Genomic DNA, 12,810 nt, shown 5'->3' on the forward strand with positions numbered 1-12,810 from the left:
AGGATGCCTTATTTGCTTTCATGGATGGGCTAAAGCCGTGGGTGAAGCATGAGCTACAACGGAGGGGAGTTCATGACTTGGCTAAAGCCATGACTACTGCTGAGTTCTTGATAGAGTTTAAGCCTCTGAGCAAGTTCGAGTCTTTCAAGCCCAAAGGTAAGGGCAAGGACGAGAGGGACCAAAAGAAGCAATCCAAGGATGGGGAATGAGACCTTTCAACCAAGGATGGCGAGAGGAAGCCACTAGCAAGCAAGTGGAAAACAAAAGGGGATCGAGAGCCACTAGCATGCTACCTATATGGAGGGAGCCACATAGAGCACAATTACCCACAAAAAGGCAAGCTGGCTGCTATAGACAAGAAGTCTGACGAGAAGCTAGAGATAGGGGCAGCAAAGCTTGGGTTATTGGTGCTCAATGCTATCCAAAGTAAGAAGAGTCGCAAGCCAAAGGGCTTGATGTTTATGGATCTGATGGTTGCGGGTCAGAAGGTGAGTGCACTGGTGGACTAGGTGCCTTATAGTTTTTTATTTTAGGTGATGGAGCCTAGAAGCTCAGACTAAAAGTGCAGAAAGGGATTGGTACCATTAAAATGGTGAACTCTAAGGAGGTTCCAGCCATTGGAGTAGCGTGGGGAGTGGAGTAACAGCTTGGAGACTAGAAAGGCAAAAAGACCATAGAGGTAATATCCCTTGATGACTATGAGTTTGTGATTGGATTGGATTTTCTTGTTCAAATTAACACCCTTATTTTGCCTTTTGCCAATTGCATTTGCATCTTGGATGCATGGTGCCAATGCTTAGTACCATTGAAGAGAGGGTCTGGAGTTGGGTCATGGGTGGTGTCAGCCATCCAATTTGCCAAGGTGATAAGCAGAGAAGAAGATACCTTCTTGGCAGCCTTAAAGTATGAAGAGCCAAGGGAAAAGGAGATCGAGTCACCCTTGAAGGTGCTAAAGGTGCTGAAGACCTTTAGTGATGTGATGCCCGTAAAGCTGCCTAGCCAACTACCACTTAAGAGGAAGGTGGACCACAAGATCGAGCTAGTGTCAAAGGCCAAGCCACCAGCTAGAGCCCTTTACCAAATGTCCCCACCAGAGTTAGAGGAGTTAAGGAAGTAGTTCAAAGAGTTAGTTGATGCTGGCTTCATCAAGCCATCGAAGGCACTATATGGTGCATCGGTTCTATTCCAGCGTAAGCATGATAGGTCATTCCGACTATGCATAGACCTGATCATCAAGAACAAGTATCCTATCCCACTCATTGCGGACTTGTTCGATCAACTTGGGAGCACAAGGTGATTCACCAAGCTAGATTTGAGGTCAGGCTACTACCAAGTCAGGATCGCGAAGGGAGATGAGCCCAAGATAGCATGTGTCACTCGGTATGGTTCATATGAGTTCTTGGTCATACCATTCAGACTCACGAATGCCCCAGTAACATTTTGCACCCTTATGAACAAGGTACTTCAGTCGTTCCTTGATCGATTTGTTGTGTTTTATTTGGATGACATTGTGATCTACAACCAGACTTTGAGAGAGCATGTAAACCACTTGAGACAAGTGTTCAAGGTGTTACGGGCGCACAAGCTATTTGTCAAGAGGGAAAATTGCTCGTTTGCCCAACAGGAGATCCCATTCCTAGGCCATATAGTGGGAGGTGGTAGGATACGCATGGATGAAGGCAAGGTGCATGCCATCCTGGAGTAGGAACCGCCAGCCAAGGTTACTGAGTTGAGGTCATTCCTTGGGCTGGTCAACTACTACAGGCGCTTCATCAAAGGTCACTTGGCAATAGCCATGCCATTGACTGACTTGCTCAAGAAAGGGAGAGAATGGGAGTGGAGCGCAGGGTGCTAGGAAGCCTTGGACAGGTTGAAGTAGGCTGTGATCGAGGAGCCAGTCTTGGCCTTGCTAGACCATGCCAAGCCATATAAGGTGTATACGAATGCATCAGACTTTGCCATAGGGGGCATGTTGATGCAGGAAGGACATCTAGTCATGTTTGAGAGTAGGAAATTGAATAAGACTGAGGACAAGTACACAGTCCAAGAGAAAGAGATAACTGCAGTGGTGCACTGCTTGTGCACTTAGTGCCATTACCTGTTAGGGTTGAGGTTCATGGTTAGGATGAACAATGTGACAACCAGCTACTTCCAGACATTGAAGAAGCTATCCCCTAAGCAGGCGAGATGGCAAGATTTTCTTACGAAATTTGATTTCCAGATGGAGTACAAGCCAGGACAGACGAACCTGGTGGTAAATGCCCTAAGCAGAAAGGCTAACCTTGCTACCATTAGCCAACTAGAGGGGTCACTGGTACTGTGCATCAAGGAGGGACTTACGCATGATCCTACAGCTAAGGCTCTTATGGAGGATGTCCAGTAAGGTAAGACTAGGTGGTTTCAGGTGCATGATGGTTTGTTGTACACCAGGGGTAGTAGACTATTTGTGTCATAGCATGGGAAGCTCTGTAGGGAAGTTTTGCAAGAGTGCCATGATTCAAGGTGGGCTGGACACCCAGAAGTTTAAGTCTCAACCCATGACAAGTGGTATCAGAGCCAGGCCTAAACCGTTCGATCCACTCCAAGTGCTCCAAGGGAAATAGGTAAGGTAACCAACTTTCGTGATGAGGGCATCACGAGATTGGGTAGGAGAGAATGTCATAGACCTAAGGAGGATTCCTCAATCCCACATCAAACATAAAAGGAAGGTCACTGGGGTATATAAGGGTTCACACCCCCTCTACCTTGTGAGGCACCTTTTGTAGGATAAAACTGTGAGGTTAGGGGGGCCAGAGCGGATAATACCTCATAAGGGTGTGAACCGAGGCAGGAAGGCTGATCTGGGACACTGGATGAGTGCATGCCCAAGTCCCAGAGTGTACGGCTCAGAGTTTAAGTCTCGACCTATGACAAGCGGTATCAGAGCCAGCCCTAAACCATTCGATCCACGCTAAGCACCTCGAGGGAGGTAGGCAAGGTGGCCAGCCTCCGTGACGAAGGTGTCACGAGGTTGGGTGGGAGAGAATGTCACAGACCTAAGGAGTAGTCCTGAATCCCACATCAAATATAAAAAGAGGGTCATTGGGGTATATAAGGGTTCATATCACCTCTGTCTTGTGAGGCCAGAGGGCCAAAGTGGACAATACCTCACAAGGGTGTGAACCGTGGCAAATAGGCTAATCTGAGACACTGGATGAGTGGATGCCCGGGTTCTGGAGCCACCTGGGTCAGAGCTTAAGTCTTGAACGTGACATATATGCTAGGTTAACTGTTAAGGGCTACCCCTTTGGCCTTGACGATGGTGGAAAGTCTCGATGTACTATTCTCGATATTAATAAAATATATTTTTTTTTTGAAAGTCCTGAGTGTTACCTTGATGTGTTTTCCTTTCTCTCGATATGAATGTGTCTGCTTGTGTATGCTTGAGATTAACTCATAACTTGTTGTTGCATGTTCAGATATCGAGTTATCCTTAGCTGACTTGGGTGGAAGCATCCATTCAAGTGCCATACGGTCTATCGTTTCATTGAGAGAAAGCTTAGCCTGTGACACATGGTATCAAAGCATGGTTGAGAAGTGCTAGAGAATTGATGAAATGGCCATGAGTGGTGGATCCAATTATCAAGAGAGACTTGAGGAGCTTGAGGTTGCGGTGGCCGCGCTAAAAGCTCATGTGGTGACCAATGATCGATTGAGGGAGATCGAGACAACCTGACGGGAGTTGTCCAATAATCTACATAGCTTGAGCGAGGAGGCTAGAGAAGCCTTGAATGTTCTTTAAAAAGAGTTTGAGGAGCTCAAAGCACAAGTGAACATCCTATATATGGCTGTGGCTAGATCGAGTTCTAGCTCGACGTAAAGGGGAAAAAGGGCCAAGGTGCTGGAGCCTCAATGCTACGAGAGGGCGAGGGATGCCAAAGAGCTTGAAAACTTCCTGTTTGACATGGAGCAATACTTTCAAGCTGTACACACGGATTTAGAGGAAGATAAGGTAGCAATGGCATCGATGTACCTTACGGGGGATGCCAAGCTATGGTGGCATTAAAAGTTTGTCAACAATGAGTGCCTAATTAAAACTTGGGCAGATCTAAAACAAGAATTGAAAAACCAGTTCTTCCTTGAGAATGTGGAGTGTATGGCCTGAAAGAAACTTTGAGAATTAGTGTAAACGAGAATAGTACAAAAGTTTGTGAAGAGTTTTTTTACCCTGATGTTGGATATTAAAGACATGTCTGAAAAGGAAAAGATGTTCTATTTCCTTGAGGGCTTCAAGCCTTGGAAAAGAACATAACTATTAAGATAAAAAGTGCAAGATGTGGCCACGACCATGGTTGTAGCCTAACATCTCCATGATTATAACGATGGCTCCTCAAAATAAAAAAATCTTTCATCAAGTGGCAGTAACTTCAACCTTAGGAGTAGGGGAAAAATGATCAGAAGGGACTGACATTTTAGTGAAGGATCAGATATGAGGGCCTTTGGTCAAGACAGCACCCGACCCAAGGTAAACCATGCAATGATTTTTAAGCCCAGGCAACTGCTAACTTGCTTCTTATGCAAGGGGCCGCATCAAGTGGCTGAATGCCCATACAAAGGAGCCTTTAATGCCTTAAGAGCTTTGTCTCAAGAGTCCACAAAAACACCAGAGATAGTTGAAGAAGTTGAAGAGGAGCCAGCCAAGATGGGTTCAATAAGGTTTCTTAATGCCTTCCGTACCTAACTAAACATGATAAAGAAAGAGCAGGGTAGAGGCCTGATGTATATGGACCTAATACTCAACGAGAAGGCCACAAAGGCCATGGTAGACGTGGGTGTAACCAACACCTTCATCACACCAGAAGAAGCAAAAAGGTGTGGTCTTAAGATTAGTAAGGATTGTGGGCAAATGAAGGCGGTTAATTCGCTAGCCTTTGCAATCAATGGAAGCTTCAAAAGTGTGATGACCAAGTTAGGGACATGGGAAGGAAAGATAGACTTTACACTTTCCCTCATAAATGACTTTGATGTTGTCTTTGGATTAGACTTCATTATGTTGGCTCAGGTGATCCCAATCCTCGTCACTAGTTGCCTATTGTTCTTAAGGGAACACCTATGTGTGGTGTCGACCACTATCTTGCTGAAGAATGGAAAGAAAGTGATTTTAGCTTTACAGTTCAAGAAAGGGGTAAATAGAGAGGAACCCTCATTTGTGGCCATGTCGATTTACAAAGAAAGGATGGAGTTGAAACTGATACCCAATAAGGTGAAAAAAGTTTTGGAAGAGTTCGAAGATGTGATGCTAGCGAAATTACCTAAAGTCCTACCCTTTCAAAGATCGATGGACCATGAAATTGAGCTCCTCCCATAAGTCAAACCCTTTGCTAAGGTCCCTTACCGTATGGTTCGGCCAGAGTTAGTCGAACTAAGGAAACAGTTAGATGAGCTTTTATAAGCTAGGTTCATTAGGCCATCAAAGGCACCCTTTGGAGCACCCGTGCTATTTCAAATGAAGCATGATGGAAGTTTACGGTTATGTGTAGACTACAGGGCCCTGAACAAAGTCTTTGTGAGAAACAAATATCCCATCCCTCTTATTGTAGATTTGTTCGATCAACTAAGTCAGGCCAAGTACTTTTCCAAATTGGACTTGAGATTTGACTATCATCAGGTCAGAATTATAGAGGGAGATGAGCCAAAAACCACTTATGTAATGCGGTATGGTGCATTTGAATTTCTTGTTATGCCTTTTGGACTGATTAATGCTCCTGCCACTTTTTGTACATTGATGAATTAGGTATTTCATGACTATCTTGACAAATTCATAGTCATCTATTTAGATGACTTAGTGGTATACAACTCTACTTTGGAAGAGCACTAAGAGCATTTGCGTCTTGTGCTTCGAAGATTACAAGACCACTAGTTGTATGTGAAAAGGGAGAAATGTACATTCACCCAGAACCAAATCCACTTCTTAGGCACATTGTCGAACAGGGCCACATTTGAATGGACATAGAAAAGGTTAGGGCTATCAAGGAGTGGACAACACTGAAGAATGTTAGTGAACTCCGTTCACTTTTAGGATTAGCCAATTATTACAGTAGATTTGTAGAAAGGTACTCTCATAAGACTACAACCCTCATTGAGCTATTGAAAAAAGAGCATAAATGGTGTTGGACAAGTGAGTGTCAAGAGGCCTTTGAGGGATTGAAGGAAGCCATTATGAAAGACCCTATCTTAGCTCTCCCTGACATCGAGAAACATTTCAAAGTTCAAACGGATGCATTTGATTTTGCTATTGGGGGAGTGCTTTTACAAGAACGTCACTCAATAGCATTTGAAAGTAGAAAGCTAAGCAAAGCTGAGAGGAAATACATGGCCCAGGAAAAAGAACTCTTGGTGGTAATCCACTGTCTAAGGACTTGGCAACATTATTTGTTAGGTTCACACTTTGTCATGAAAATGGACAATACGGTAGCTAGCCATTTCCTCACCCAACCAAGGCTCATAGCGAAGCAAGCTAGATGGTAAGAATTTTTAGTTGAGTTTGACTTTTGTTTTGAACACATCGCTGGAAAGACCAATCAAGTGGCAGATGCATTGAGTAGACGAGCAGAGTTAGTGGCCCTTAGAAGAATTGCCCCAATGACGGCTAGTAAAGTTACGACAGACGTTCGAAAGTTAATTGAAGATAATTTGGGAAAGGACTCATAAACCAGTGCCATCTTAAAGTTAGTTGAAGAAGGGAAGTCCAAATACTTCTAGTGGAAGAACGGGGTCTTGTAGACAAAGGGCCCTCGATTATTTGTGTCGAAGGTAAGAGCTCTGAGACAGATGCTAATGAAGGAATGCTATGAGACACGGTGGATGGGACACCCGGGTTGGCAATGCACTTTGGCTCAATTAAAACATGGATACTATTGGCCTCACATGTGACAAGATGTGATAAACTATACAAAGACTTACCTCATTTACCAACAAGACAAAAATGAAAAGAAAAAACTAGCAGGCATGCTTGAACCACTATCGATGCACGTTAAACTATGGGAAAATATCTCTCTTGACTTCATTTCAGGTCTTCCCAAAGTTGGTGATCTTGGGGCTATTTTGGTAGTGATCCACCATTTCTCCAAGTATGCCACATTCATCCCCACCCAAAAGTATTGTACTGCAGAAGACACAGCTTCGATACTGTTTAAACATGTGATCAAATATTGGGGCCTCTCTCAGAACATTGTAAGTGATAGGGACCCAAGATTCACGGGGTCCTTCTGGAAAGAACTTTTCAAGATATTGGGGTCCCAACTCAACATCTCTTCAAGTTACCATTTTCAAATCGATGGCTAAACTAAACTGTTCAATAGGTTACTGGAAGAATACTTAAGGCATTTTGTTCAAGCCAATAAGAAAGATTGGCCTTCATTATTGGACGTCACTCAGCTTTGTTTTAATTCTAACAATAGCTCTTCCACTAACAAGAGTCCATTTGAGGTAGTCATTGGATAATTACCAAGGTTACCCCATACATCCCTAGAGCAATATAGAGGGAGGAATCTACGAGCTTTCAACCTCAGTAAAGAATGGAAACAAAACATAGAGATTGCATAAGCCTACCTAAAGAAGGCATCGAAGCGAATGAAGAAATGGGCAGACAAGGGTCGTAGGGTACAATAATTCCAAGTTAGGGATTTGGTTCTTGTCTGACTAGTCCCCGAACAAACCAAGTTCTTAAGAAAGCGAGATCGTAGATTGGTACGCAAATATGAGGGTCAAGTGAAGATCCTTTCGAAGGTGGGGAATGCTTCTTACAAAATTGACCCATCAAAATGGATGAAAGTGCACCCAGTATTTCATATGAGAAACCTTAAACCTTTCCATGCAGATTATACAGATGCCAGCTGCAAGGAGTTAACCAAGGTCGTCATCACCATGAAGCCACCCTCAGAACATCGGGCTAAAAAGATCCTAGCTAACAAGGAAACCGGGGTATCTCGAAGACTAATCCGTGAATACTTGTGAAGTGGGAGGGATTAGGACTAGTAAAAACTAGCTGGAAAAGAGACCATGACCTCTGGGTATTCATGAGGAAGATTGGAGAATTCCAAGCTAGCAAGTCAATGAGGATATCGATAGAATAGGTGGGGGAAAATGTCATGAGCCAACCTTGTATAGGGCCATGACTGGGCTTAGGTTGTCATGAGCCACCCATGTATAGGGCCATGATCGGGTAGAGGTGCCAAGGAGGGAGGGTAGATCTTTTGTACTAGAAATAATATTCCTATTTCAAACATTGTAACGGTTAGTGGTAGCATAGCTCTAAAATCTCATTTGTTTTTCAGAGGGGGTGAGTAGTTGATGTATTATTGAGTTACCTTATTGGTTAAGGTATGTGCTAGGCCACCCATCAAGGGCTACCCCTTTAGCTCCAATAATGATAGAAGTCTTGATGTACTATTCTTGATATTAATGAATATTCTTTTATTTGAAAGTCCTGAGTATTACCTCGATGTGTTTTTTTTTCTCCTGATATGAATGTATCTGCTTGTGTATGCTTAAGATTAACTTGTGGCTTGTTGTTGCCTATTTAGATATCAAGCTATCCTTAGCTAACTTGGTTAGAAGCATCTATTCAAGTGCCACACGGTCTATCGTTTCATTGAGAAAAAACTTAGCTCGTGACAAGGAGCTTATAAAGGGATGCCATGCTTCTAGTAGGTTTTCTAGGCAAGTTTACTCTGAATAGAAGAGAGGAAAAGAATATTAACACTCCTAAAGAGGTAACCATTACATCAACAAAGACTTTCACTGAGGCAGGAGAATAGACTTTTCAAACACTAAGGCTGAAGGGTCCTATGGAAAAGTGAGCAATTTAAAAGCATAATTTTTTAGTAGCCTTTGAATCGTATAGATAAGGACTCTCGAATGTAATGGGAAGCTAAAAACAGCAAAGCATGTGGAAGGTTCTTTTAGGTAATTCACCTAGTTAGCTAGGACAGATCAGATTCCATTTTGCTTTCCAATTCAAAGCCTAAAAGAAAACTCTCTCATTTCTCTCGTTATAAAAAGCCAAGAAGAAGAAGGATTACTTTTATAGCCTAGCTTAATGTAAGATATTGATCTAAACCCTTAAAAAAAAGAGGAGTGAGATAGTTAGGTGAATAGAACACTTAATTGAAACTAGTTAAGTTATCCTTAATGCTCTAGCTCCAAGCCATGAAGATGACGTAGGAAGCTAAGTTGCTTTCTAAATCCTAAAAGAAAGAAGACTGTTCATCAGCGCTCTCAGTAACTAAGAATAACAGGTGCATAATCAAAATAATCTCATTTCTTAGGAGCTGGAGCAATAGAAGATGAATGAGTTTACTTTATGTTAAATAAAGGAACTAGTTTTCTTAGCATAGGTGGAATGAACTATCAGAAAAAGGTGAAAAGCCTAGCCAAAAACTTTTTAGTCAAGTACACATGAAGAGTTTTGAGGTAGGAAGAAGGCATTCCATTTCATGTTTTTTGGCATGAGGGTTTGTCTTCCTTGATTCAGGTAGGAAAGAAGGGGCTACGGCACTTGGGTCATTCATTTCTTTGGCAAATGAAGGGAAGGAAGCAAGCAATTCAGACAGAAGAAAGATGGCTTGAAAGAATAAGATATGTAGAGTGTGAACCAAGGTTCATAGGTGGATCAAACTCGAATCATATAGATCTTAGTTTGCTTACTAATCACTTTCGGGACCAGTCTTCAATGACATGAAGCTTTAGTGGCATAGAATCTCCTGCCTTAGTTGAATGATCGACAGATGAAAGGATAACTATCTAATAAGGTATCTAGATTTTATTTGGGTTTGGGTCAATTAAAGCTTACAAGGGAGTTCGTGGCCTACTAGGAGTTTTGTTTTTTGAGGACTCGTAGAACGCCTTATTAATTCTACTATCCTTTCAAGCAAGAGTTTTCTTAGATTGATGAATGAGAAGGAAAAGAGTGAATAGGTCACAGGAAATGAAGTCATCCAGGTTCGGAGAGGAAAGCATGGGCTATAAGGCAATGAAATTGTTCGCTTTCATTCAGTCAGCTTGGCTTTGCCATTTCCTCTCTTAAGCACTATTTGAAAGTGTAAGATCCAAGACTGAAACAAATGAAAAATAAAAACCTCACATCAAAGGTTGACTTCTCTATCCCTGAGTCAGCACCAAATCTGCTGCAAGCGAATGCCTGAATCATGGTGTAAATTCCTTTCTTCATTCTTCAGTCGAAGCAAGTCAGTCCTTTTTGCTTTCTTTCTCTATTAGCGGGGTAACTAGAAAAGTATGCATTTAGCTGTGAAAGACGTTATTTCCTCAAACGATTTGATCCAAGGGAATAAAACTCTACCTTTAAAGAATGGCATTTTGTTTCAATGTCGGTGAAGACGCTCTTCTATGTTATTTTATTCGAGGTTGTTTTGAGCCTTTTTTTCTTTTCATAGGCTTTAAAAGATTCCTTCAACTAGCCTATTAATATAATACAGAATAAACTATGCCTTTAAAGAATGGCTTTCAAGTAAACATGCTAGTGTCGCGGGTTAAGCTTTCTCTTAATGAAGCGATAGACCGTTTGGCACTTGAATGGATGCTTCCACCCAAGTCAGCAAAGGATAGCTTGATATCTGAATAGGCAATAACAAGCCATAAGTTAATCTCAAGCATACACAAGTAGACACATTCATATCGAAAGAAAAAAAAAACACATCGAGTCAACACTCAGAACTTCTGAATAAAAGAAATATTTTATTAATTCAAGAATAGTACATCGAGACTTCCTACCATCATCGGGGCCAGAGGGGTAGCCCTTGACGGGTGGCATAGCACATACCTTAACTAGTGGGTAGCCCAACAATACGCCAACTGCTCACCCCCTCTAAAGAGCAAATAAGATTTTAGAGCTATGTTACCCATAACCATTACAATGTTTGAAATGGGGACACTTTTCCTAGTACAAAAGACCTACCCTTCCCCCTTGGCACCTCTACCCGGTCATGACCCTATACAAGGTTGGCTAATGACATCCTCTCCCACCTATTCTATCAATGCCTTCATCAACTTGCTAGCTTGGAATTCTTCAATCTTTCTCTTGAATGCCCAGAGGTCGTGGTCTCTTTCCCAGTTAGTTTCTTCTAGTCCTAATCCCTCCCACTTCACTAAGTATTCATGGATTAGTCTTCGAGATACCCTAGTTTCCTTGTCAGCTAGGATCTCTTCAACCTGACATTCTGAGGGTGGCTTCATGGTGATGGCAGCCCTAGTTGACTCCCTGCAGTTAGCATCTATATGATCTATATGAAAAAGTTTGAGGATACTCACATGAAATACTGGGTGTACCTTCATCCACTTTGGTAGGTTGATTTTGTAAGAAGCATTCCCCACAATGGAAAGAATCTTCACTAGACCCTCATATTTGTGTACCAATCTATGATCTCACTTCCTCAAAAACTTGGTTTGTCTGAGGACTAGTCGGATAAGAACCAAATCCCCAACTTGGAATTATTGTACCCTGTGACCCTTGTTTACCCATTTCTTTATTTGCTTCAATGCTTTCTCTAGGTAGGCTTGTGCTATCTTTGTGTTTTGTTTCCATTTTTTGTCGAGGTTGAAGGCTCGTGGATTCTTCCCTTCATATTGCTCTAGAGACGTATGGGGTCTTCTTGGTAGTTGTCTAGTGACCACCTCAAATGGACTCTTGTTAGTGGAAGAGCTCTTGTTGGAATTAAAACAAAGCTGAGTGATGTCCAATAACGAAAGCCAGTCCTTCTTATTGGCTTGAACAAAATGCCTTAAGTATTCCTCTAGCAACTTATTAAACCGTTTAGTTTGGCCATCGGTTTGGGGTTGTAACTTGAAAAGATGTTGAGTTGGGACCCAAATATCTTGAAAAGTTCTCTCCAGAAGGACCCTGTGAATCTTGAATCCCTGTCGCTTACAATGTTATGAGAGAGGCCCCAATATTTGATCACATGTTTAAATAGTAGCCGAGCTGTGTCTTTTACAATACAATACTTTTTGGTGGGGATGAATATGGCATGCTTTGAGAAATGGTCAATCACCACCAAAATAGCCCCAAGATCGCCAACTTTGGGAAGACCCAAAATGAAGTCAAAATAGATACTTTCCCTCGATTTAATGGGCACCGATAGTGGTTCAAGTATGCTTGCTAGGTTTTTCTTTTCAATTTTGTCTTGTTTGCAAATGAGGTAAGTCTTTGTATAGTCCATCACGTCTTATTACAGGTGAGGCCAATAGTATCCCTATTTTAATAGGGCCAAAGTTCGTTGCCAACCTGGGTGTCCAGCCTATGATGTGTCATAGCATTCCCTCATCAGCATCTGTTTCAGACCTTTTGCCTTTGGCACAAACAATCGAGGGCCTTTTGTCCACAAGACCCCATTCTCTCGTTAAAAGTATTTGGACTTCCCTTCTTCAACTAACTTCAAGATGGCATTTGCTTGTGGGTCCTTTCCTAAATTATATTCAATTAACTTTCGAACGTCTGTCATAACTTTACTAGCCACCATTGGGGCAATTCTCCTAAGGGTCACTAACTCTGCTTGTCTACTTAATGCATTAGCCACTTGATTGGTCTTTCTAGTGGTGTGCTCAAAACAAAAGTCAAACTCAACTAAAAATTCTTGCCATCTAGCTTACTTCATTATGAGCCTTGGTTGGGGTGAGGAAATGGCTAGCTGCCGCATTATCCGTCTTCATGACAAAATGTGAACCCAACAAATAATGTCACTAAGTTCTCAAATAGTGGATTACCACCAAGAGTTTTTTTTTTCTGGGCTGTGTATTTTCTCTTAGCTTCGCTTA

This window comes from Durio zibethinus, chromosome 20 (assembly GCF_047325235.1).
Source record: "Durio zibethinus cultivar Kanyao isolate XHJ-2024 chromosome 20, ASM4732523v1, whole genome shotgun sequence".
NCBI lineage: Eukaryota > Viridiplantae > Streptophyta > Magnoliopsida > Malvales > Malvaceae > Durio > Durio zibethinus.